The 27,568-nt window shown below is 41.3% G+C and overlaps 1 long non-coding RNA gene across 8 annotated transcripts; it reads left to right on the forward strand.

The window, feature by feature from the left end:
* Positions 1-482: 482 nt before the first annotated feature.
* Positions 483-27,375, forward strand: LOC105020864. 8 transcript variants are annotated; one of them, XR_004575511.1, is made up of 9 exons: positions 483-886; positions 2,381-2,475; positions 9,446-9,631; positions 10,128-10,258; positions 23,605-23,697; positions 24,712-24,894; positions 25,731-25,873; positions 26,010-26,098; positions 26,202-27,375. It is a non-coding gene; the product is annotated as a CD209 antigen-like protein E (long non-coding RNA). The 8 variants fall into 8 exon arrangements; XR_004575510.1 differs by lacking the exon at positions 483-886 and adding an exon at positions 1,179-1,384; XR_004575512.1 differs by lacking the exons at positions 483-886; positions 9,446-9,631 and adding an exon at positions 1,179-1,384.
* Positions 27,376-27,568: the final 193 nt, after the last annotated feature.

The following is a 27,568-nucleotide window of genomic DNA, read 5'->3' on the forward strand; positions in this document are numbered from 1 at the left end:
CAAACAGACCAATTCACATACGCACACTTGTTCTATCTTCCTGGGGACCTGAGAAATAACTGACCCAGAAATCCATGTTCCTTGTTTCCTAGCCCAAAACCTGACCCTATGTCTCAACCTACCCCAACCTTAACCATACCCTTCCCTTAACCTCAATAACCCAACTTTTATATCTAAACTTAACCTAGCAATAAAACCTAAAAGTAACCCCAATTTTAACACTACATTTTAAGTTTTTCCATAAACCTAACCCCTAAGCCACAGCCATTTTTTCCCCCTTCTTGGGCACCTGCCAAAATTCCACATGTTTCTCAGACTTTTGTGTACAGAAACAACAACTTCAGAATCAGGGAGACCTTCGAAAAGAGCGTGACACTAAAACATGCTGTTGCGCATGCGACGCATTCAATTACTACCTCGCGAAGCACAAAAAGCGGGATAAACCGTATCCTGTGACCGCGTGACATGCGTACATAGGCTACGACTCTTCAGTATTGCCAGCTCGAGAGGTTTTCATGACAGCGTGCGTAAAATGGGTTTAGGCGAGTGGATTTATAGAAATGGTTGAATAGCAAAAATATAAATTGTGCGGGTTTTTAGAGGAGTCTGCAGGACTGTGGTTGTATTTTCAATCAAATCTTGCAACCCATCTACTTCCAAGCGTAATTTTCAAAATGAAGCGGCAGAATGTCAGAGCAAACCGTGCGAAGAAATCGAGATCACAACGAAGTACGAGCTATAATATAAAGAAAAACGAAATCCAATGTATTTTAAAGACACAATTATGCGTTCGGTTTATTGTCGTCATAACGGACAATATAAAATATGTGCGGAGGATCAACTTGCTTCTCCCCCTATGTGCGGACAGGCGTCTCCGGGTCAAAAGGTAAGTGCCTTTCAAACATGTCAATGGCCTTGGTGATGTGGAGTTTGGGTTAGGGTTGTTAATAGTTTGCAAACTGCAGAGCATTATGTACCTGTATATTCATTTATCTAGTGGCAATGGGTGAATTCGTAACAACCTGGGTTGGGGCAATATATTTTCATAAAACATTTATTTTCCAACCTACACATAGCAGGGAGAGGGGCAGGGAAAGAGTGTATTCATTGTGTAGCTATATTATTTTAACTGTTCGCAGGTAGATCGCTAAGTAGGCTTTGTTTATTTCCGTAGTCTGTGGCAGGAAAGCTTCGTCTACTACGTCACTTTGAATCCTTAGCGGGAACCATAGACTGTATATAAAAGGCGGGAACCCTTTGTTCCGGCTAAAACGTAGCTACGCCTTCCACCGGGAGAGCTACCTCTCATAGGTCGTGTTGCGTGGGATTTGTGTTGAAAAGGATCCTAGTCTTCTGCGGGTTTGTACTCAAGAAACGGAGAAAGGTAAGGTGCATGTATGGTTCTTTAAATTTCTGTTGTCGTATCTTTCTTTTTAGTTGGTTTACATATTAGTGATGATCAGTCAAATTCTGTCGATAAAATTAATAGGAAAATAGTGAATATAGTAGGTGTATGTGTCAAATCAGAACAGCTTTGTAGCTACTATAGTTAGGCTACTTTGTAGTTGCGGAACATTATGGAGCCATTATGGAGAAGTTGTAGCTACTGTAGTTGCAAAGGCAGCCTACTCGCAATTAATTAGGGATGTCAATATTTTAATCTTCAAACTGTAGGCTATTGACATAACAAGCTAAAAAATAGACCATTGTTTAGGTATCCTGAAGTAGTGAACATGGACATTTTCGACCACTGTGCACTTGGGTTGGTACATCATTTCGTGGTTGGCTACCGTATACATTTTACGTGATACATTTCAGTGGTGTGTTAGATAAGTCAAACTTTTCTAAGATCTCCAAAGACGGCTCGTTGGCTTGTGCTGTAAGACCATGGGATGTCTATGGAGAATATTCTAGAAAATTATATCTTTAAAACCCGCGTTTATTGAATGGATAGAAATAGTTAGAGAAATTTATCTTATGGAACATTTGACTTTTGCTCTAAGACATGCCAAAAAGAAACGTGAAATGTATTGGGAAAAATGGATATCTTATCTTAAAACAAATAGAGACATATAAGCCCTTTATTTATTGTTTTTTCTTTTCTTGCTTTCACATGATGTTGGACAATTTTGTTAATCATGATGATTTTGCCTGATGTCCCTTGGTCTGTCTGTCTGCTCCCTTTTTTTTTCTTTTTAAATATATTTATTTAAATTATATCAGTCATAGATTTCTACGGTACACAACCAGACAGCAGAGATGGCATCTCCCTGTCCTGAAAATTAACATCCATTTTCACTGACAATAAGGTAGAATTTAGTTGAACATTGGACAAATCGTGTGTGCTACCATCATCACACTTTCTTTGTTTCTCTATCAGGTTGTAAATATTGACGTAGGCGATGGCAGGAAGATGCAATGAAAATGGATCGGTATGTGATCTACCAAATGGGGGCAAAACAAGACATCCGTCAGGTAATGTGTACATATCGGGGGGGACCTGACGAGTCTCTGCCATCAAGGGTTTTTCCACAGGTCCCATCCCACTAAGATAATTCCTTTTTTAGCTTTAGGGGTTTGGTTTATGAGGGAAGATGGGGAATTTAGTTTAGGAATAGGGAATTTAGTTTAGGAATAGGGAATTTCCGGCATACAGGATTGGTTTTAAATAAATGTGTGTGTGTGTGTGTGATCCTAGTTTTACTAGACATGAGGGGACCAGACGTTGCTACAAAGATAAAACCTCACAATTTCATCTTCATGTTGTTTAGCCACAAGGAAAAACATATATTTCAGGTTTAGGGGTCAGGTTTGATTGTGTGTAGCACATGTATACACATACCAGACCGACAAGGTCATGTGGCCCAGGTGTGCGTGTGGCGTGAGTGAGAGCCAGACAATCCCAAAGAGTCCCATCACACGTCTGCAGTTTCTTCCTGAAAGGGTGAGAGGGAAGCCAGGGAAATCTCCCTTGTTGTAATGCATAGTGTTTATACTGTATATGTACACTGAACAACAATATAAACAACATAAAGCAGTCAAAGATTTTACTGTGTTACAATTCATACAAGTAGATCAGTCATTTTAAATTCTTTGGTGTACCTGTAAAATGTAGTTTCACTCCTCCTCGACGGCTGTGGGAACTTAACGGATATTGGCATACCGGTTCTGAGGTGTGAATGCCATACCGGTTCTGAGGTGTGAATGCCATACCGGTTCTGAGGTGTGAATGCCATACCGGTTCTGAGGTGTGAATGCCATACCGGTTCTGAGGTGTGAATGCCATACCGGTTCTGAGGTGTGAATGCCATACCGGTTCTGAGGTGTGAATGCCATGACGGTTCTGAGGTGTGAATGCCATGACGGTTCTGAGGTGTGAATGCCATGACGGTTCTGAGGTGTGAATGCCATGACGGTTCTGAGGTGTGAATGACGGTTCTGAGGTGTGAATGACGGTTCTGAGGTGTGAATGCCATACCGGTTCTGAGGTGTGAATGCCATACCGGTTCTGAGGTTTGAATGCCATACCGGTTCTGAGGTTTGAATGCCATACCGGTTCTGAGGTTTGAATGCCATACCGGTTCTGAGGTGTGAATGCCATACCGGTTCTGAGGTGTGAATGCCATGACGTACCCTAACCTTAACCTCAATAAAGTAACATGTATGCCTAAACTTCACCTAGATGTAATGCCTAACCCTAAACTTAACCAACAACACCTGGACCTTAAAGAAACCCTAATTCTAACTCTAAAATAAATTGTAAGTTTGACCCTAAACATAAACCCTGAGCCGAAAATTTACTTTTACCTCACAGGGACCGGCAAAAGGTTCCAATGAGTCAAATTCTTTCTGGTTTTACTATACTCATTGGGACATTTGGTCCCCATGAGTTTAGTTAAACCTAAAACACATATACAGGTGCTGGTCATAAAATTAGAATATTATCAAAAAGTTGATTTATTTCAGTGATTCCATTCAAAAAGTGAAACTTGTATATTAAATTAATTCATTACACACAGACTGATATATTTAAAAAATTTATTTATTTTAATTGTGATGATTATAACTGACAACTAATGAAAATCCCAAATTCAGTATCTCTGAAAATTAGAATATTACTTAAGACCAATACAAAAAAAAATTTTTTAGAAATGTTGGCCAACTGAAAAGTATGAACATGAAAAGTATGAGCATGTACAGCACTCAATACTTAGTTGGGGCTCCTTTTGTCTGAATTACTGCAGCAATGCGGTGTGGCATGGAGTCGATCAGTCTGTGGCACTGCTCAGGTGTTATGAGAGCCCAGGTTGCTCTGATAGTGGCCTTCAGCTCTTCTGCATTGTTGGGTCTGGCGTATCGCATATTCCTCTTCACAATACCCCATAGATTTTCGATAGGGTGAAGGTCAGGCATGTTTGCTGGCCAATTAAGAACAGGGATACCATGGTCCTTAAACCAGGTACTGGTAGCTTCGGCACTGTGTGCAGGTGCCAAGACATGTTGGAAAATGAAATCTGCATCTCCCTAAAGTTGGTCAGCAGCAGGAAGCATGAAGTGCTCTAAAACTTCCTGGTAGACGGTTGCGTTGACCTTGGACCTCAGAAAACACAGTGGACCAACACCAGCAGATGACATGGCACCCCAAACCATCACTGACTGTGGAAACTTTACACTGGACTTCAACAAACGTGAATTCTGTGCCTCTCCTCTCTTCCTCCAGACTCTGGGACCTTTATTTCCAAAGGAAATGCAAAATGTACTTTCATCAGAGAACATAACTTTGGACCACTCAGCAGCAGTCCAGTCCTTTTTGTCTTTAGCCCAGGTGAGACGCTCCTGATACTGTGTCTTGTTCAAGAGTGGCTTGACACAAGGAATGCGACAGCTGAAACCCATGTCTTGCATATGTCTGTGCGTGGTGGTTCTTGAAGCACTGATTCCAGCTGCAGTCCACTCTTTGTGAATCTCCCCCACATTTTTGAATGGGTTTTGTTTCACAATCCTCTCCAGGGTGCGGTTATGCCTATTGCTTGTACACTTTTTTTCTACCACATCTTTTCCTTCCCTTCTCCTCTCTATTAATGTGCTTGGACACAGAGCTCTGTGAACAGCCAGCCTCTTTAGTTATGACCTTTTGTGTCTTGCCCTCCTTGTGCAAGGTGTCAAGGGTCGTCTTTTGGACAGCTGTCAAGTCAGCAGTCTTCCCCATGATTGTGTAGCCTACAGAACTAGACTGAGAGACCATTTAAAGGCCTTTGCAGGTGTTTTGGGTTAATTAGTTGTTTAGAGTGTGCCATGTGATGGCAATTTCTAAAATTCCAAAGTTCTATGAAAATGGTAGGTAAGACAGGAGAAATCAATTGCGCAATAAACGGTTTTAATCTTGCTTGCAAGGAGAAAGTATACAGGTTACAAAGTAACGGTGGATAGTTTCTAAATAAAAACATCATTTCGACAGTATTTATTACATAGGAAGAAGGGGTGTGGTAAGATGCTGCCATCTGTTTCATGTCAATCAAACACCTTTCCCTTTGTTCTATCACACACGTCAAATGCTATCTTCCCCCACCTTATCCTTCCTGCAATAATGTTTACCCAAAGGGGCCAACTGACCTTACTCCCCCTGTTGTATATCTTCTCCTATCTTGTCCTAAAACCCATTGATCTGCATCTGGACAGACAATAGATGTCCCCTATGCAAATACCAGGTCCCACACATTCCTGTACCTATCTTAACAGTGGGACTCACTCCTTTATACAGTCAGAATACATTGTATAAGAAATTTCCACAACAGCCACCAATTTTCTGAGATAATGAATTTGGGGTTTTCATTAGTTGTCAGTTATAATCATCAAAATCTATAGAAATAAACACTTGAAATATATCAGTCTGTGTGGAATGAATGTATACATTATACAAGTTTCACTTTTTGAATGGAATTACTGAAATAAATCAACTTTGTGATGATATTCTAATTTTATGTGTGTATATATATATATTCACCTAAAGGATTATTAGGAACACCTGTTGAATTTCTCATTAATGCAATTATCTAATCAACCATTCACATGGCAGTTGCTTCAATGCATTTAGGGGTGTGGTCCTGGTCAAGACAATCTCCTGAACTCCAAACTGAATGTCAGAATGGGAAAGAAAGGTGATTTAAGCGATTTTGAGCGTGGCATGGTTGTTGGTGCCAGACGGGCCGGTCTGAGTATTTCACAATCTGCTCAGTTACTGGGATTTTCACGCACAACCATTTCTAGGGTTTACAAAGAATGGTGTGACAACTTTGACTGAAATAACCACTCATTACAACCGAGGTATGCAGCAAAGCATTTTTGAAGCCACAACACGCACAACCTTGAGGCGGATGGGCTACAACAGCTGAAGACCCCACCGGGTACCACTCATCTCCACTACAAATAGGAAAAAGAGGCTTCAATTTGCACGAGCTCACCAAAATTGGACAGTTGAAGACTGGAAGAATGTTGCCTGGTCTGATGAGTCTTGATTTCTGTTGAGACATTCAGATGGTAGAGTCAGAATTTGGCGTAAACAGAATGAGAACATGGATCCATCATGCCTTGTTACCACTGTGCAGGCTGGGGGTGGTGGTGTAATGGTATGGGGGATGTTTTCTTGGCACACTTTAGGCCCCTTAGTGCCAATTGGGCATCGTTTAAATGCCACGGCCTACCTGAGCATTGTTTCTGACCATGTCCATCCCTTTATGACCACCATGTACCCATACACAAAGCTTGAATCATTTCAAATTGGTTTCTTGAACATGACAATGAGTTCACTGTACTGAAATGGCCCCCACAGTCACCAGATCTCAACCCAATAGAGCATCTTTGGGATGTGGTGGAACGGGAGCTTTGTGCCCTGGATGTGCATCCCACAAATCTCCATCAAGTGCAAGATGCTATCCTATCAATATGGGCCAACATTTCTAAAGAAGGCTTTCAGCACCTTGTTGAATCAATGCCACGTAGAATTAAGGCAATTCTGAAGGCGAAAGGGGGTCAAACACAGTATTAGTATGATGTTCCTAATAATCCTTTAGGTGAGTGTATATACCCTGTTGTTTATTTTGTCATATCAGTTCCGTCAAAACCCACCTCCATCTGGATAGCAGACAAGCCACCTCCAGCGAGAAAACCCAAAGGCTGTGGAACATGTGGGTTTTCTCTCTGAACAATCTTAAAGTGGTTTAAGGATTCTAAGCCACATGGTTAAAAAGCTATTGAATTAATAATTTTGGGTCTATAATTAATAATTATTGGTGGTTCCTAAGAATTATCAGATCACAGTATACATTGTTTGATTTATACAAAAAACCCTTCCTTTTTTACTTTTTTAAAAAGGAAAGAATAAGGTACAGTGGTCTCTTAATTTCTTCCGGAGCTGTATATACACCATATGCATTAAATTGGGTTGTGAGGCATTACTGTTTTTAAACTGGGATCCACCACTTTCATCTACACTTTTATTTTCAAGACGATTTCACAAGATGATTTTCACCAGCCTGGTTTAAGGGCCTAGCCAATCACTGACCGGTCTAATTTGCTCAGTTGGTACCTGCTCCATGTACAGAAGATGACAAAATGTCTGTCAACAGTAGGCTACAAGTCAAAGTCTGAATTGTTTAAAACCTAAATAGAAACTAATATAAAGTCAGTTGTTAGGCGAAGCTATTGCCTGTATTCTATATTTGGATTTTCTGCACTTCTGAGCATGTTTGGCTATTCATGGTCCAATAACTTGAAGTCAACATTTGCCAACTTTGTACACTGCTCAAAAAAATGAAGGGAACACTTAAATCACACCTCGGGTCTTGATAAAGGAAATACATTTAAGATCAAAGTCCACTGTGCATTGTGTAATTAGTTGAGAACAAAATGACATAATAATGGTAAATGGAAACCAAAATCACCAACTGATTTAGGGCTGGATTCAAACTCACACTAAAAATCTAAACAATTGAAATCACAGGCTGTTCCAACCTGTGTGGATTTTATTACAGCTACTCATAATGTGACCCAGTAGTGTGTATGGACTCCTGACAATGTCTGAGCATGCTCCTGATGAGACAACATATGGTGTCCTGGGGGATCTCCTCCCAGACCTGGATCAGGGCATCAGTGAGCTCCCGGACATTCTGTGGCGCTACTTGGTGGCGTCAGATCCACTGATACATAACTTCCCAGAGGTTCTCAATTGGATTAAGGTCTGGGGAAGGTGAGGGCCAGTCAATGACATCAATGCCTTCGTCATCTAGGAACTATCTACACACTCTGGCCACATGAGGCCGGGCATTATCCTGCACCAGGAGGAACCCAGGGCCCACTGCACCAGCGTAAGGTCTGACGATGGGTCTGAGGATTTCATCCCGGTACCTAACAGCAGTCCGGGTACCGTTGGCTAGCACGTGGAGGTCTGTGAGACCCTCCAAGGATATGTATCCCCAGACCATCACTGACCCACCGCCAAACGGGTCATGCTGGATGATGTTGCAGGCAGCATAACATTCACCACGGCGTCTCCAGACTCTCACATGTGCTCAGTGTGAACCTGCTCTCATCTGTGAAGAGAACGGGGTGCCGATGTTGGACCTGCCAATTCTAGTGTTCTTTGGCGAATGCCAGTCGAGCTGCACGGTGCTGGGCTGTGAGCACAGGTCCCACTAGAGGACGTCAGGCCCTCATGCCACCCTCAAGGAGTCTGTTTCTGACAGTTTGGTCAGAAACCAGCACACCAGTAGCCTACTGGAGGTCATTTTGTAGGGCTCTGGCAATACTCTTCCTGTTCCTCCTTGCACAAAGGAGCAGATACCAGTCCTGCTGCTGGATTGATGCCCTTCGACGGCCCTGTCCAGCTCTCCTCGTGTAACGGCCCGTCTCCTGGTGTCTCCTCCATGCTCGTTAGACTGTACTGGGAGACACAGCAGACCTTTTTGCAACAGCTCATATGTGCCCTCCTGGAGGAGCTGCACTGCCTGTGCAGGTACCGCCTCAATACCTGTAGTGACAAGGACTCTAGCAAAACACAACACTAGAGAATAATCAGTCAGGAAGGATGAGGAGAGAACAATAGTCTGGCCACCATCTGCAAAACCATTCCCCTTTTCAGGTTAATTGGTCTATTGTATTTCACTCTGTGTTACACCTTAACCAAAGTTCTGCATTGTTAAATTTACAATTGTTTGTATCATGAACCAACAATGTATATAACACCATATGTCTAATCATTTGAGATTGGCATTTACAGTGATGCTTGATTTGTCTGGTTCATGATGCTTAGCGGTTTTAGGTTGGACTCCCACGGATAGAAGATTAAAAAGGAATGCTAATTATACGTTTCAGATCTTAAGATAAATCATGACTACCTGGCAATAAAATGGAACTATTCATGTTATGTTTGTCTGTGTGTTCTTTCCAGGTTTTCAGTGGATAAAAACACACAAAGTTATTGTGGTACTGGTGGTTGTTCTAATTGGAGTTTTAATTGGAGTCTATTGCTCCTTGGTTTCAACTACCAACCCACACTTGAATGAAGGAACCAATGTTATTACCCCAAACCCCCTGACATCAGGCAATTACAGCCTTCAGACAACGATCAAAACGGGTAAGTCACTAACTACTACTGTCGGTTTCAGTTGGACAGGGGTTAGGGAGGGAATTTTGTATCAATTCCACTCAGTTAAGAAAGTGAACCCAATTCTGGGGCCCTGAATGGCGCAGTGGTAAAATCCCTACCTCACAGTTAGCTGTGTCACTCTGAGACCAGGGTTTGAGTCCTGCTCATTGGCCGGCACCATCTGGGTTTGGAGATAGTATTGAATATGGTTGCCTTCCCTCATTGCACTTAAGTGACTCATTCTGGGAGCTAGGGTGTCTGTGAGCTCAGTCAAGATAGGCCGGAGAATGCTTCCTTTCTGGCGCACAAGGATTCTGTGTTAGACTTCCTGGTTTAGTGAGCAAGATAATTGACCAGGAAGAGCGGGTGTATTAAAATGACAGTGAACTGATCAGTTGACTCCGTTGGTCCGGTGTGGTGGTTTGGACAAAATCATGTATCTACAGCACTAGAAATGTGGTTTATTGTTCTCTATTTTAACCAGATGGATGGATTTGGAATAACAACACAATAAAAAAATACCATGTCCCCACTGTGAAAAAGTCCTGGAACGACAGCCGAGTGGACTGTCAGCAGAGGGGAGGAGACCTGTTGAAAATCAACAACAACACAGTGGTGAGAGAAATAATTTTACTGGCTTTGCTATCCCAATGTAAATATTTGTTCCATTCCAAAAAGTCTTTTTTTAATTCAATTGAAAGATGGGGAGAAGGAAAGTCAAGACCGTTTCCTTTCGTAACTGATTTATAATTCTAGAAATTGTTTCCTTCTGCCACTTTAGAATTCTGATTTTCAGGGGATCAATTTGACGAACATCGATCAATTCTGGGTCCGGACAGGTGTCAAGTCTGAAAATGGCTGTGCTAAATGTGATTTAGATTATGATGTATGTCTAAAAAATAATCTTACAGTTGCGGAATGTACTAAAACAATCAAAGGGTACGTATGTGAAATTGACATTTGAATTTCTCAAGAATGGTACCCTACATGTATAGTGCTGCTGATCTTTTGCCTGATTTCCAGGTGCTAATGACATTGTACAGGGTGATATTTATTTTTAACAAATTATTTCCAAATTGATACTGTGTGTATGTGAGGACTAGTCTAACGTCAAACGTCCCCTTCCATTTATCTACCAGTTTTTGTTTTTTTTTGCAGCTGTGTGCAAAAAACATTCCTGTCTCTGTAGGACCCGGTTCCTCATCCATCTGGTACATTGTGGTACTCTGGTCAGGAACATGTTTTTCCATTTATGTTCTTTTCAGTGACCCTCTAATTTTCCCCATGTTTAATCCAACGGTGCCTTAAAAACAATTCACTATTCAAATGTGTTGATAGTGTGTTACCGCACATTTTTTACTACTCCCCTCACCCCAGATCCATTGACATCAGTATCAGAGAGTTTTATTAACAAGTAAGTTTCACAACAAACAGGGAATTTGTTGTGGCCTGTTAGTTTAAGAATTTATAATATAAAATATACATAAGCAATAAAAAATAAAAACAACAGTGGACTGAGCATAAAAACAATAGACTGAGCATTAATAAATTATAAAAAAATATGTAATGTGCAACATTTGACCAGTTATCAAATTTACCAAATAACACAGCGCCATCCTGCACAATGATGTTCTTGTGACATGGCACCCAACATCTACGTAGTAAGAATTATGAATATGTATAAAGCAAAAATATAGCAAAAAAACTAAAATTAACAAAATAAACCGATTTAATATAACGCTGTAAAACACTCAGCAATTGAAAAACAGTACTGTAAACTAGCATCAGTATGGGTGGGAGTATTGAGTATTATAGGTATGGCAGTAATATACATCATGTAAACTAGCAGCAATTTAGAAGGACTAGGATGAGGAAAATGCACAATATGGGTAGAAGTATTGAAAATTATTGATAAATATGAGTGTAATATGCTTATGAATGGGAATATTGTAGTGTACATTGAAAGTGCCTGAAAAGACATCAGAACATCTGGAATGTTCATGTGTGATCAGTGTGATCATGGATCAGTGTTGCTGGTTGAGGAGCCTTATGGCCTGAGGGAACAAACTGTGAGTCTGGAAGTGTGTGCTCCGATGCTCCTGTAGCGTCCACCAGGTGGCAGCAGTGTGAACAGACCATAGCCTGGGTGACTGTGGTCTTTGATGCCTTGCATGGAGGAGAGATGGCAGCCGATTTACATGCTCCGCAGATTTTACCACCCTCTGGAGGGTCTTGTGGTCCGCAGCGGAGCAGCTGCTGTACCAGGCAGTAATGCAGCCTGAGAGGATGCTTTCAGTGGTGCACCTGTAAAGTTTTGTAAGAGTTATTATAGCCATGTCAAACTTATTGAGTCTCCTCAGGAAGTATAGTTGTTTTGGGGCAGTTTTTACTGCTGAGTTCGCTTGCGTGGATTAAGTGAGGTCATCTTTGATGAACACACAGAGGAACTTGCATTTGGAGACTCCACTACAGTTCCATCGATGTGTGTGTGGGAGCATGACTGCAATTTCTAGCGAGACTGAAGACAAACTTTACACTGCCAAATCTATTTCATTTCATGGCACAACAACATTTGTTTATCTTTCATATGTGAATGAAATTGGTGCAATAACTACTTTTATAATGGACTTTTTCGTCTAGTGGAAAGACGATCCCAAGGTGTTGTGGTCTACATGACCCAAAAGCATGCACGGATGCATACTTCGAAAATACAATGGAAATAATAGACCATCCTGGAACTTTTTTGCTTACAATTGTTTAGCGTACATGCTTTGGGACGCACAAATCTTATCGCATACTAAACTGGCCAGTGGCGTTTTTATATGTAAAAAATGTGTGGGCCACAAACCCTTTCAAAATATAGGATTACATAGCTGTGAACTGTCTGATGAACTGTCTGACGAACTGTCTGACGAACTGTCTGACGAACTGTCTGACGAACTGTCTGACGAACTGTCTGACGAACTGTCTGACGAACTGTCTGACGAACTGTCTGACGAACTGTCTGACGAACTGTCTGACGAACTGTCTGACGAACTGTCTGACGAACTGTCTGACGAACTGTCTGACGAACTGTCTGACGAACTGTCTGACGAACTGTCTGACGAACTGTCTGACGAACTGTCTGACGAACTGTCTGACGAACTGTCTGACGAACTGTCTGACGAACTGTCTGACGAACTGTCTGACGAACTGTCTGACGAACTGTCTGACGAACTGTCTGACGAACTGTCTGACGAACTGTCTGACGAACTGTCTGACGAACTGTCTGACGAACTGTCTGACGAACTGTCTGACGAACTGTCTGACGAACTGTCTGACGAACTGTCTGACGAACTGTCTGACGAACTGTCTGACGAACTGTCTGACGAACTGTCTGACGAACTGTCTGACGAACTGTCTGACGAACTGTCTGACGAACTGTCTGACGAACTGTCTGGAATAATAGAGCTGTGGTTAAGAGTGATAAAATTACATATACTATACTGTTTCATTCACATGTGTTTCCTGTTTTCGATTTATGTTGTCGAGTAGAAAAGGGTCAGACGGCACATTAAAACAGTCTAAGCACTACGAAGGGAGAGAAATAGGACAGGGCGGAACAAGGAAGTAAAATGTATGTTTTTCCAATTGTATCAGAGCTCTCCGAATAAATGCTTAAGACCAGTTCGCTGTTTCCAGTGTGTTCTTTTGATTTACAACTAATAAGTCTGAGTCTTTCAACCTCTGACTAGTGATTTTGAACCTGACAGTTCTCATGGATGGATCTTAACAGAGGCGTCTTACGGCAGAGTCCAGCTCTGATGTAGAATGACAGGACAAATTGTGGGAAGAGCGAGCTGTCAACCAGCTTGGCAAGCCCATTCATCAGTTTCCGCATATTCTGGACATTCTCCTTGAAACAGGTGAGCGCACTGCTAATCCCAGATGCATTGATGCTCCGTTTTTGCAGAGTGTTGTATAAAACATCAACTTCTGGCATAAGGAAGAATTTTTTATTGTTTTTTGACAGGCCGTATGCCTCACTTATGGTGGCCTCATCCCATCCTGGTTGTGTGCGTTTGTCCTCCAACCTCTCTGTCACTGTATTGTCAGCCAACATGTATCGCAACACAACCAACATTTTGTGATTTACAGGAGCCATCAGTTGTCTCATCTGCCTGTATGGCAACAAATTATGTCTTATCCACTTGCTTGGCTATCTCCTCCCTGTACACTTCATACATACAGTCTAACGGTTTTATTTGTACAGTGCTAGATGTCCCTTTGATGATGGGCTGAGCATCATAGTGCCTCTGAAGTCTCAAATCACCCTCACACATGCATCTGAATATTCCAGGATTCAGGGACTCGTCGTGCCCCCGCAGTGCGGTTTCACATTCTCCACACAGTTTAATACGTTATGATCCAACTGAGAACGTACCTGTTTTCCTCCACCTGTTTGTTATGCTGTTCAATGGAGCGCCTGTATGCACTGTCAACTTGGGCTGCAACATTCACCCTTCCAAGTAAGCCCAATTTCACAGCATTGTCCAGATGACTCCCACTGCTCTCATGTTTTGAAATCCTCTCAGAAAGATGTTTCAAATCTTTGTAACTCGTCCTCGACCAAGTACCATCTCCACCAAATAGCAGCTTGGCAAACAGAAGATTACCTTCTATTGTAGGCTAACCGTTAGCCAATTTTTCTTCAAAAACCACTCCACGTTAAACCCTCGGTTACTTTAACCAACAGTTTGAGTGATGACAATATCCCGTGGCTGATGGGCACCAAGTCGCTTTACTTCAAGTTTCTCCTCCAAATTAAGGGTTTCAAACCGGTGCTCGACTATGAAATCCACTTTATTCATTTTCTCAAGTTATCTGGCGTTTGTGTAGCTAACAAACTACCTAAGACAGTCTAACCTCCTCATTCTTCTTGCTGACTGTTGGTGCCAGACAGCCAATCAAGTCTGAAATACGAAATGACGCAGTAGTGGGGCTACCCGCTGTCAGCCCCAATTGGCATCAAATTTGCATGATCTACATTGATCACACTAACATTCTGAGCATATGTATTCATATTTTCACACGTACAATGTACATTGCATTGTGAGAGAGGGGCTAGCCCCACATTCACGCTTAGCCTATGGCCTACTACTGCAAACTCAAATCGGCAGAACACAGTCTGAAGCAGCAAGGCAGGGAGCAATGAACATGAAATAAAATCCTAACACAAATTATATGCAATTTAGGGAGATGCTATATTCATGAATAATAAATTATAGGAAGTAATCTTCGAGAAATAAAAATAACATACTTTTGTTGCAGTTCTTTCTGTTGACAACAGGTGGGGCTATGCCCCACCTGCCCCTAATGACCAGTCGCTCCTGAAACTGGCATATATATTATGCAAGTCTGCTATTTAAGATTCAGCCTTAGACTGCATTTTCAAGGGACTGCCAGGTTGACCGCAGTTTCCTTTAGTGGTTGTGTAGGAGTTCAGTTTTGATTGTGTCTCAGTTAAAAGAAAAAGTTAAACTGCTGCAAATACAAGGTATTTATATAATAGTCAATAATAAAATAAGAATTGGACTTTTACATATTTTCTAAAATTTCTAAAGGAAAATGTAACTTTCAATATAACACATTTTAAACGAAAGCTAGAGTACACAACAGGTAGGTGGGATCTACTTTTGATGTAGAAAGGTGGCGTTTCCTCTAGAAGTCACACCTCGTACCCTTCTGTTGTTCAGATGAATTAAGTCCATCGAGCAGGGTGCCGGGATTCATGAAAGGTGATCTGGTCTAACGACGGTAGAATACAGCAGGTAACTCGTTTTATTCTGCGGTTTCTCTAGTATGAGGTACCATTTAAGCCACATATGTCTACTGTTATGTTTTTGGTCAAATGATGAATGTCGTTGTGCATGTCGTCTGCATAGTCGTCAGTATGTGCATTTGGTATTGCATTTCCGGTAAGTTTTTGTCTTTAAGTCCTGTTGACTATGGATTTGCTGTCGTTAACACGGGCATTTGTTTAAATCGCCGTCCACTCCCGTGTCGTTACTCCTTGTTTTATGCTACGTCCATGAGCTCCCTCACTTTGATAACGTGACGTGCACCTCATCCCAAAAGCGTTTTCGTTTTACAGTTTGAACGATTTGTTACACTATGCTCTCAACTTCGGTGGGATTATACTTTATTTTTACTACTCTGTCTCACTGAACAAGTAGTATATAGCCTACTATTAGTATTTTGTTTTGTGCAATAATGATCGCTGTACACACAGCAAAATGAGTATCAGGGACAGACATGTTCTGTACCACACACAAACCATATAAAACAATTCCGCATAATATTTCAATTTAATTTAGGCCGTATGATAATTTAAAAAACACTTGAGAAAATCCTGCATATTAGTCTCACCAATCTTGTCAATAGTAGTGGATTGAATAAGCATTCACTCACTTTAACATTTCGTTATGTTTTGAGTGTGAACTTGAATATCCTACAAATAACCGTTTAGCTGTGGCATATTCATTCTTTGTTTAGGCACGCCTAAATTTGTTCAAGAGTCAAACTAAGCCAAGTTACATATGAAATTATAGGACTAACAATGTCTTTGTCCCCCATATGCAATATTTATATGGGAACTTTAATAGTAAGCTAAGATTCAAAGTCACATAAAGGGAAGTAATTTGGAGATGTTTTTGGTGAAGTTCACTATTATGTTCTGGATCATCCATTTTAGCCACCCAGACACAGTGATGATACAGTTCATTCTGTGCTCTATGTTGGATGTCAGTGTGATAGAGAAATTCCACAGCAACAAGAGGCCTGGTCACCATGAGGCTGTTTGTGATTATCAATCAACTACCGAGTTAAATTCTTGTGATGGGAGACAACAGAGGATGGATCAACCGAATGAAAAGAATATACAGAATTCAACTACAGCACCAGTCAAAAGTTGTGACATGCCTACTCAATGAAGGGTTTGTCTTTATTTCTACAATTTTCTACATGGAAGAGATCAAACCTATGAAATAACATGTATGGAATTATTTATTTACTGAATTAGTGTTAAACAAATTAAAATCCATACCCAGTCTGAGATGTCTACTTCACCCCTCCTCCGCCAGGTACACCACCCACTCTGCTAGTCAGAAGTCACATCCAGTTAAAAATCCTTAAAGCAAATACATCTTTCTGTCTCTCCTCCTTTCAGTTCTGTACACCCAACGATTGGAATCGACTACAAAAAAAAACTATAAAACAATCTACTTTTTTCAACATTCACATTTAAGATTACGTTCACAGACACCAGTAACTGCTTCACGTGATATGCCTGTTTATTGTAGTTCTACAGTTTTGTCCTGTTGTTGTTTTTGCCTATTGTCTAAACATGTCTGTGTCCTGCTGTATTGCTTTTATATTCTCTGCTGGCAGGTCAATGTTTTTATCACGTATGCTGTTATCATGCCCGGTGGTCATGCTCTGTTGTCTTTCGTTATTCAGTGATATCTCTCTATGTGCTGGTGTTAATTTAGTTTAGTGCTGTCTCTCCATGTGCTTGGTGTTAATGTACACTGCTAAAAAATTAGGGAACACTTAAATCACACATCGGGTCTCGATGAAGGACAAATTCAATCAAAATATTTACTGTGCATTGTGTAATTCGTTCAGAACAAAATGACGTAACAATTGTAAATGGAAACAAAAATCAACCGATTCAGGGCTGGATTCAAACTCACCCCGAAAAGCAAAGTAAACAATTTAAATCACAGGCTGTTTCAACTTGCGTGAATTTCCTCACTGCAAAGTGAGTCAGTGAGTTGTCGGGCATACTGGGCATGCTCCTGATGCAACAGTGGATGGTGTCCTGGGGGATCTCCTCCCAGACCTGGAACAGGGCATCAGTGAGCTCCTGGACAGTCTGTGGCGCTACTTGGCGGCGTCGGATGCACAATAGATAACGTCCCAGAGGTCCTCAGTTGGATCCAGGTCTGGAGAACGTGAGCGCCAGTCAATGGCATCAATGCCTTTGTCATACAGGAACTGCCCACACCCTCTGGCCACACGAGGCCGGGCATTGTAACGAGGTAAAGTTAGTTTTATAATAGACACTCAGTGACATTCATATTCGCCCGACAAAACCAACCGACAAGTATGGGTTCTTGATCAGGTGAAGGTGGACTACAGTCCGCACATTTCTATGTATGAATCAAATATTTTTTTTTGTTTCGTTTTTCCACAATATTATTAAAAAAATTAAATAGCGTCTACAAAACGTGTGCCATGACAACAAAAGTGCCATATTCTCACTCGGGGGAGGATGTGCTACAATCTACAGCTTTTAGTTTTCTGATTTTCAAAACTCTTTAGCCTTAGAAATTATTGTCTTAAGACAATAACTGCAATCAAGCGCTTTCTGTGCAAGTCACGAAGGCCGTCCCATTCTTTATTCCAATACTTCCCTTATAGCTCTCTTTTTGAGGTTGACTACTCACGATTTTACCACCGTCCACACTGTGGTATGGAGAACCTGGAGGGTGGCAAAACCCCATTTGATTGGTTAAGTAAATCCACAAATTGTTAAATTATGTCACATAATATTTTGAAATGCTCTGTATTTGTTCTGTATTTAGCACTAATACTTATTATTACCCTGCCATAATAATAAGGGTGTCTCTTTCAATTCGCGCAAAACACAGCTCTGAATCTTTTGTAGTTTGTGTGTGGGGCCTTACTACTATCAAGGTCTGTTTCTGTGGCGAGTATAACGAAAGTGCTAATCTGAGGGCTGATAGGATTGTATCATGTCAAGCTGAATGCTTGTGTCACTCAGACTGATTTGGAAACATATTCATAGATTGTAGGGATGTGAATGTTTATTAGTTTAGTAGAAATGTTACTGACTATTTGACATCTTTGGAACTACTTATCAGGTAATTCAAAATTGAACTCTGCTTTTTTTGGGAATCCTGTTCTGCTTAAAACTTAATATTCACAAAGTGAGCTTGCATGTGGTACAAAAGCACAGGGCTAATAGCATCACTATAGCCTGGGAGGTGAGTGTCCAGACTAGCTCAACACCAGACTGGCCATAAAGGCATTTCTCTAGCTGTTCTACATAATTGCTTCCCAGAGTTTATATTCATAACCCACATTTTTGTATTTTTACGTTTAGACATTAACTTTGACTGTACTGTATTAAGTGTCAAAGATTGAACAAAATATAAATTAGAAAACCTTCAGATTGGGTGTGACTAGTACATCAGGTGGTACCAACAGAACTGCCTGCGAATGACTGACAGAATACACTACAAATCAACTTTTTGTTGATGCCATTTCATTTGTAACAACTGTTTATTCATTAAAAAAAATATGTTGCAATGTTATTTTTTGTTAGATCCTTATTATAGAATTAAGCACTGTTTAACAAGCTATTACAGTATAATGTACTCTTTAAAAAGCTATCTTGACAATATTTAGCATAGTATTTGTACAGTTTTTGCAAAATGTATATGTTTTCTCCTGTTTTCTCCTGTTGTGGGTTATAATGTTTTCACCACAGAATCAACATGAGTCATTGTTTTAGTTATTGCACATCTATATGAGCTCCCTCCAGTAATAGATTCAATGGTTCAAGGTTTTGATTAGAACAGGGGTATTTATTCTTCAATTGAACCCCGTGAAAACTGTTAATTTATGGCTTTAAAAAAAACATCTATGGCTTCAAAAAAAATGTTAGTCACAGATTGTAGCCCATTCTCCACCGAATCAGAATATCCTGTGTGTAGTCATACCACACTTTTCGTAAACGCTATAGAATTTCTAAGGCTGAACTAAAAAATAAAATAAAAGCTCCAACAAAGTCACAGCCATAGACTGTAGCCCATCCTCACCTGAGTCCGACTATACCACTTTTTTATTGTCATGGCACACTTTTTGTAGATGCTATTGCATTTTTAAGGTTCTAATTACAATAGAAAATGATATTGTGGAAAAACGAAAAAATATTTTAAAAAATCTTGGATTCAGTGAGCACAGGTCCCACTAGAGGACGTCGGGCCTTTATGCCACCCTCATGGAGTGGCAAGAAAATATGGTCAACAAAAGATGAGAGCACAATGTAACAAATCGTTTAAACTGTAAAATAAAATCGCTTTCAGTTGATCCAAAGACGTGTACTCCACTTCACGTGATCAAAAAGTGAGTACGGTCGACTCGGGTGATGGACAATGCAAGAGTCGACAACGGTTTTAATGCCCGTGGTAACGACCGCCTCATCCAAAGTAGTCAACAACTCCAACGACGATAAACATACAGGAAATGCAATACCGAATGCACATTGTAACGACAAAACAGACGACAATGCACAACGACATCTACCATTTGAACAAAAACATAGATGTAACAGTGGACATATTTTTGGCTTAAATGGTGCCTCATAGGACTGACAATGTATTTGCTAAATCACTGCCATTGCTGTATTTCACACACAAAACAGAAGCTAGTTCTATCTGCTGTAGCTAATTACAGTACTGTACTTTGGTCAGTGGGTTGCAATTTATCAACATAGCTGACGTTCGCTAGTAGATTAAGTTAACTTAGTCTATGATGAATGTTCACTTAAGTGTGCAGAGGTTTGTATATGCAGCTTAAAGACATGTCTACTTCTCCAAACAGAAGTTTTTCGTCAAAAATGGGCATAGGTCCCAGCAGAAGCCAGATGAGAGTATAAACACGCAGATTCATAATATTCAGAGTGACAAATTTCTCGCATAAACTGCCTCTGCATTGCCCACAATGATAGCACCCTAATAGGATTTCCCTTCCCCAACTATTGAAGCCATTCAGTGGATTGGGATATTAGGTCTTGTATTAAAGCATGTGGATTTTCCCACTTTTCTTTGTACATATACATATACACTCACCTAAAGGATTATTAGGAACACCTGTTCAATTTGTCATTAATGCAATTATCTAATCAACCAATCACATGGCAGTTGCTTCAATGCATTTAGGGGTGTGGTCCTGGTCAAGACAATCTCCCGAACTCCAAACTGAATGTCAGAATGGGAAAGAAATGTGATTTAAGCGATTTTGAGCGTGGCATGGTTGTTGGTGCCAGACAGGCCGGTCTGAGTATTTCACAATCTGCTCAGTTACTGGGATTTTCATGCACAACCATTTCTAGGGTTTACATAGAATGGGGTGAAAAGGGAAAAACATCCAGTATGCGGCAGTCCTGTGGGCAAAAATGCCTTGTTGATGCTAGAGGTCAGAGGAAAATGGGTATGCAGCAAAGCATTTGTGAAGCCACAACACGCACAACCTTGAGGCGGATGGGCTACAACAGCAGAAGACCCCACCGGGTACCACTCATCTCCACTACAAATAGGAAGAAGAGGCTACAATTTGCACAAGGTCACCAAAATTGGACAGTTGAAGACTGGAAGAATGTTGCCTGGTCTGATGAGTCTCGATTTCTGTTGAGACATTCAGATGGTAGAGTCAGAATTTGGCGTAAACAGAATGAGAACATGGATCCATCTTGCCTTGTTACCACTGTGCAGGCTGGTGGTGGTGGTGTAATGGTGTGGGGGATGTTTTCTTGGCACACTTTAGGCCCCTTAGTGCCAATTGGGCATTGTATAAATGCCACGGCCTACCTGAGCATTGTTTCTGACCATGTCCATCCCTTTATGACCACCATGTACCCATCCTCTGATGGCTACTTCCAGCAGGATAATGCATCATGTCACAAAGCTCGAATCATTTCAAATTGGTTTCTTGAACATGACAATGACTTCACTGACTTCACTAATAATCCTTTAGGTGAGTGTATATATATATTGTTACAGACACACAAGGTGACACACACAGGTGAAAATGACAATTAAAGGTGAATTTCCCATACCTGTGGCTTTTTAAATTGCAATCAGTGTCTGTGTATAAATAGTCAATGAGTTTGTTAACTCTCATGTGGATGCACTGAGCAGCCTAGATACTGAGCCATGGGGAGCAGAAAAGAAATGTCAAAAGACCTGGGTAACAAGGTAAAGGAATTTATAAAGATGGAAAAAAATATAAAAAAAGATCAAAAGCCTTGCAAATGCCAGTCAATACTGTTCAATCACTTATTTAGGAAGTGGAAAATGTGCGGATCTCTTGATACCAAGCCTAGATCAGGTAGACCAAGAAAGATTTCTGCCACAACTGCCAGAAGAATTGTTCGGGATGCAAAGACAAATCCACAGGTAACCTCAGGATAAATACAGGCTGCTCTGGAAAACGATTGTGTGGTTGTTTCAAGGAGCACAATTCGACGATACTTGAACAAAATAAGCTGCATGGTCGAGTTTCCAGAAATGTTTCCCCTCTGCTCCCCACATTCGTCAGTCATTGTTGTTCATGTCTCCTTGTGTTCTGCCCGTGGTGAGTTACGGTTTGCAGCATAGCCAGCCCGTTGTTTTCGTTTTCATGTGTTAAGTGCCCTGTGTTACTTTTAAGTGAAGATTCGTCATCGACTGCCGTTCTGCCTGCGCCTGGTTCCTTCCTCTTCACCACACACACTTGTGGCAGTGTGAGCTCTAAAAGCACGGGGAATCTGGTGAAAATTGATGGCAAGATGAATGCAGCATGTTATCAGAAAGTACTGTCAGACAATTTGCATTCTTCTGCACGAAAGCTGCGCATGGGACACTCTTGGACTTTCCAGTATGACAATGACCCTAAGCACAAGGCCAAGTTGACCCTCCAGTGGTTACAGCAGAAAAAGGTGAAGGTTCTGGAGTGGCCATCACAGTCTCCTGACCTTAACATCATCAAGCCACTCTGGGGTGACCTCAAAAGTGTGGTTCATGGAAGTTGACCAAAGACTCATGACCTGGAGGCATTTTGCCAAGACGAATGGGCAGCTGCAAGAATCCGGGGCCTCAAAGACAACTATTACAAAAGACTACATGCTGTCATTGATGCTAAAGGGGGCAATACACAGTATTAAGAACTGAGGGTTTGCAGACTTTTGAATAGGTGTCAGTTAATTTTTTTCTAAATTGATATGTTTTGTTTTATGATTGTGCCATTCTGTTATGACCTACAGTTCAATGTGAATCCCATAAGAAATAAAAGACATGTTTTGCCTGCTCACTCAAGGCGATGCAAACTTTTGAGCGCAACTGTGTGTATACACAGGAAGTCAATGTGAGCCAACACGTCAGAGAAAACACTGGCTCAGATTGTCTTATTCATGGTCTGGCCAGAGATGTTGCTGGAACGTGGCGGCACAAGGAAATCCCCCATGCCGATTACCCATCTTTTCTATGGTGTTTAGAGTCAGTATTATTAGTTTACCCGTTTGAGGGCAACCACCCATGGGGTCTTTTTGTTTTGGGTAATGTAACAGAAGTAATTGATTGATAACTTGTGATTTGGGGGCTGAGCAAATCCTAGACTCGCCCCCTGGTGGCAAATACTGGGGAACCATTGTCTTATTCCTTTGATGCGCTTGCGTAAAAGTTTTTCACTGTGACTTTTACAACTGTTTTAGTTAAGATGTGATCTGTCACGCAAATTCATACTCGATTGGCAAAATCTTTATTGTGATTAGGTATACAACGACCGATGGCCTAGTGGTCCACTTGGGTACCTTCAAACCACGGCACTGGTGAGAATGTCCCCATGGTCCTAAAGCTAGCCCGCGGGGGTGCCTAGTTGGTTTGGACATTCTGACGTATTCAAAATGTGAATGATTTGAGGAGCATTTTAATTGTTTTGCTGTTGACCCAGTAGATGTTCCTATTAGTCATTATTTGATAACTAGATCAGAGCTCTGGTCTCAATCGCCCTATTGTTATTCAATAGCCTGGTCAACTTTCCTCAAAAAGTCACTGCTTCTTTGTCTCTGTGTGTCTGTTGCTGCTAATGTTGTCATTGTCACAAAATGATCTTGTTTATCCATTATGTTCTTCTAGTTGTGGTAATTTTGTAGACGATGGGACGAGGCTGTGGTGGAGAAGAAACCATCTATGATTTTCCAGGTGACGAACAAGGAACCCAGCCTTTAGGTGATTAATGTTGGAAAGACGGAGAACTGCCAATAAACTCACAGATGATCCCATCTCTTCATGACTCACACACGCTCCCATCTCTATAAGACACGCACACACTCCCATCTCTATAAGACACGCACACGCTCCCATCTCTATAAGACACGCACACGCTCCCATCTCTATAAGACACGCACACGCTCCCATCTCTATAAGACACGCACACGCTCCCATCTCTATAAGACACGCACACGCTCCCATCTCTATAAGACACACACGCTCCCATCTCTATAAGACACGCACACACTCCCATCTCTATAAGACACGCACACGCTCCCATCTCTATAAGACACGCACACGCTCCCATCTCTATAAGACACACAGGCTCCCATCTCTATAAGACACACACACGCTCCCATCTCTATAAGACACACACACGCTCCCATCTCTATAAGACACACAGGCTCCCATCTCTATAAGACACACAGGCTCCCATCTCTATAAGACACACAGGCTCCCATCTCTATAAGACACACAGGCTCCCATCTCTATAAGACACAGAGGCTCCCATCTCTATAAGACACACAGGCTCCCATCTCTATAATACTCACTCACAGATTTCACGGTCCATACTGGACTCTGCATCTGTGATATAATTGTGATATTTGTGTGTTATTGTGAAATTTGTGTTACTGTATTGGTATGATTCTATGTGTGCCTTAAGTCAGAGTTTATGGTTGTGTTCACAAATTGGCAGATGTTATGGTACATGCAACAAAATCGGTCAGTTTCTAGCTTCAACAATGCAGTTGAAGCTAAAAAAATGATCAAAGTGAAAAGAAATGTAATAACATTTTACTACTGGGAATAATAAATGTTATGATTACTAAGTGTCGTAATCATCACACCACCATCCTGTAGAATGACTGGGTGTCCACTGCCTCTATGTACTGTGGAAGCTAGTGTGTTTGATTGTGCGTGCGTACTTGTGTATGTAGATCCAGCACTAATCATGTAGGTTTTTCACTACAGGTTCAAGGTGTATCAAACTGGCTGTATTCCTGCTGATAGCATTATCAGGAATACTTACAGTTTTCATTAGACTGTATATTAATGAAAACCATCAGTTAAAAAAGGTCACAGCACTGACGGCACCTCTGTTAAATGACGGATCTGAGGCGAAAGAAGGACTTCTGAAGAGAATTTCAGACCTTGGTAAATATGCAATATTGTTTCTCAGTTTTATTCCTTGCATAACCAGTCCTTACATGTTACCAAGCCACAACCCAGAGCCCTCTTTTTTCATGACAGAATGAGTCTAATTCACCTAACCTGATTATTTTAACCTCAATTGTTCTTACCTGCTGCATTAGGTTTTTCTAATCTGCCACATTATATTTTGACCTGCCACGTTGGTTCTCCCAAGCAGTCGTGTAAACAAACCAATCACACACAAGTTCAGAAAATACCGTCTGTATCACCAAAAGGCTTGTCACTAGTTTCCATGAACACTGTCGTAAACCTGGCTTTCTACACGTCTAAAATCATAGATCAATGTGTTAAAACGTACCTTAACACCACAGTCAAGCCTGTGTCTACTCTTACAGCCTGACCAAAACGTGATATTTAAGTGTCCTACATTTTTATGATGTAGTGGAATCTAGTGGAAACGGGAAGGTAGTTAGAAACAGCTCCATTAGGCAGTCAAAAGAAATGTTCTGTAACACCAACCATATTGGGTTTTTAGTTCTGTAACACCAACCTTATTGGGTTTTCTGTTCTGTAACACCAACCATGGTATTCAAACGGCAATCTTAGGCTGCGCTGTTTCACTCCGAGAAACCTCCAGGGTGCAGAGGTTTAGGTGACATCAGAATGAACGTTTTTACAAGAAACACAGGCGCCACAAGTGGGATCATCTCACCTGCCGCACTCCTCCGTTCAAGTTCCATTCAGAGGAGCAGTGAAAGCACAAGGTCGGACATAAGGGAGGGATGTTTGTATAACGGGTGCACTGCAACTGTTTGTTCCCTGTTGATGCCTGCTGTCAGAAAATGCCAGTTCGGAAGGATGGAGGTACTTCAACAACAGTTTCTACTACCTTTCTGATGATGCCTACTCCTGGCACCAGAGCAGGCAGTTCTGTCTGGATAGAGGAGCACACCTGGTGATCGTGAACAGCAGAGAGGAGCAGGTGTGTGTTTATCAAGATAACTGGGGGGCTTATATTTGCCCTCTTACACACACACACACACACGTACAAGTGTGTTGGATTGAATTGTCCTCACGTCTATATAATTCCAGTTTGTTTTTTTGTTCTGCCACTACAGGATTTTCTGATTAAAGTGGTGAAAGAGAACAGAGGGGATGGAGTCTGGATTGGTTTGAGCAATGTCGATGGAGACAACCGATCCACATGGTAAACAACACGCCATCATCATCCATTCAGAGATTATTCACGTAGGCTGCACATCAGTGTACTGTAGACGCTGAGACTTGTGGTGCCTCTTGGTTTCTCTCAGGGCCCCGAACGCTGTGGAGTCAGACACTGCAGTGTCACCACCTCTGAAGAAAGGCTGTGTCAAACTACAAGTCTATGATAACCCTCTAGTAAGGGAAGTCAGTGGGGGGAAATGTGAGGTACAAAAATACTGCATTTGTCAAAAGCTCATGACAGTGTAAAACCTGATGGCGAGGGAGGAAGGAAACCCAGGCCAAACCTGAAATATATTTTTATTTTACACGAGTCCTCGTACAGAGGTTTCCTCCTGAGTCACTGTGGAAGGGACTTCCCACCAAACGACCAGAAGTCACACGGAAGATTCACAGGGTCTACTAATATGGTATACATCTAACCCACCGTATTAAATTTATCAAAATTGAAATCCCAAAACGCAAACAAAATATTTGTCATGTTCAAATACTTCCATAGCTACAAAGTTCCATCCCACATTACCTGTCTTCATGCCACTAGACTCAGAAATGAAATGTCCAACCAGGACGGCGACTGAAACCGCACCTAGATCTTCAGCACAGATCGCCATCTTGTGGCCTGAAAGTAAATCTCAGTAATTCCCCCCCAAATATCCAGATTCAAGGACCAAGCAAATCAATTCTACATACACTGTTGCCCAAACCAATAAAGACACTTTGCGTTCTGAATTCTAAAAAATTATCCTAAAAAAAACCTGAATTGAAGCATGCACAGTGGTATTTGGACTATATTCAATAATTATCTACATTTTAAAAAGCTGTTATTATCTAGAATCCACTGACCACTGTTGCATTCACCAGTTTTTCTATTATTTGTTTTTCTATTCCTTTCAGCTCTGGTAAGGTAGCACAACCAGCTATCTTTACTAACTGCATGCTACTTTTCTAAGCACATCTCTTATTTGTTTTACATATTTAGCTTTATTTGCACAAGCCTTTAAATTAAGAAGCAAGGGGTAGAGAGAGACATAATTTAACTTCCAGACACTTTTGTGTTTTTTCTTGTAAATAAGCATGTTTCTGTATCACTTGCTGGCTGTCTTTTTCTTTCGTCTGATAGTCATTTTTTGCATGTCAAGGGATGTTGTCAAAAGCTCTGACACTCAATCCAATGTCCAACGTCATCCTTGAGTTCACTGTGCGGTGCTGCATGTGCTCTTTAAGACTCTTGTCCTGTCCTCTGTCTGTGATAATGCCCTTATGAATGTGTATCAATAAAGATTCGTTCTTCTGTATACAGCGTGTGTAGTTTGGTGTGTCCCAGCCCCGGTTACCGGACGGTCCGGGTTACCGTAGGTGGTGGTGGCGTTCGCGCCACCGTGTTCAGTTCAATCCAGTTACCAGCCCCCCTTTGGGTGGTTCAAGGTTTATTACAGTAGTAATATATCACACACGT

This window comes from Esox lucius, chromosome 25, assembly GCF_011004845.1.
Source record: "Esox lucius isolate fEsoLuc1 chromosome 25, fEsoLuc1.pri, whole genome shotgun sequence".
In the NCBI taxonomy this organism is placed as follows: domain Eukaryota; kingdom Metazoa; phylum Chordata; class Actinopteri; order Esociformes; family Esocidae; genus Esox; species Esox lucius.